The sequence below is a fragment of the Octopus bimaculoides genome, chromosome 19 (assembly GCF_001194135.2).
Source record: "Octopus bimaculoides isolate UCB-OBI-ISO-001 chromosome 19, ASM119413v2, whole genome shotgun sequence".
In the NCBI taxonomy this organism is placed as follows: domain Eukaryota; kingdom Metazoa; phylum Mollusca; class Cephalopoda; order Octopoda; family Octopodidae; genus Octopus; species Octopus bimaculoides.
In genome coordinates, this window is record NC_068999.1 from 7,972,419 (window position 1) to 7,973,199 (window position 781).

General features: G+C 38.7%; 1 protein-coding gene across 1 annotated transcript in view; it reads left to right on the top strand.

The window, feature by feature from the left end:
- Positions 1-781, top strand: part of LOC106867239 (G-protein coupled receptor 54) — a 71,458-nt gene that overhangs the window by 33,419 nt on the left and 37,258 nt on the right. The gene's annotated exons all lie outside the window — the stretch shown is intronic.

Below are 781 nucleotides of genomic sequence, written 5' to 3' on the forward strand. Positions count from 1 at the left end.
AGAGGTATTTCGTCTATCTTTACGTTGCGTGTTCAAATTCCGCCGAGGTCGACTTTGCCTTTCATCCTTTCGGTGTCGATTAAATACACACCAGTTACGCACTGGGGTCGATATAATTGACTTAATCCATTTGTATGTCCTTGTTTGTCCCCTCTCTGTAGCCCCTTGTGGGCAGTAAAGAAATAAGAAACTTTAGCACGCCGGGCGAAATGCTTAGCGGTATTTCGTCTGTCTTTACGTTCTGAGTTCAAATTCCGCCGAGATCTACTTTTCCTTTCATCCTTTCGGGGTCGGTAAATTAAGAACCAGTTGCGTACTGAGATCGATCTAATCGACTGGCCCCCTCCCCATGACAATATTTTATATGTTATTTCTACTTTCATTCCCTTATTTCTATTTTCCTTATCTCCTCCTTTTCCGTAACAATTTCCTTATATCGAACTCAAACATTTACCTCTCTCACATCATCTCTGATGAAGGGATAGCCATAATATCCCAGAAACAGCTGTAAAGACTATATCACTTTCCTTATAAATGTCCTGAAAACTCCTCTCACAGCCTTGTGTTTATGAGCCATTTAAAATAACACACAAAATCCGTTAGATTCACTTCAACATTTAAATGAGATGCAGCACAGAATTTTGTCAGTGAACAGGTCGTGGTCTCAAAGCGACGAAAATATTTTGACAAATTAAATTTAAATGTTGAAGTGAATCTAACGGATTTTGTGTGTTATTTTAAATGACTCATAAACACCTTCCACGCTGCAATTGTTATATAT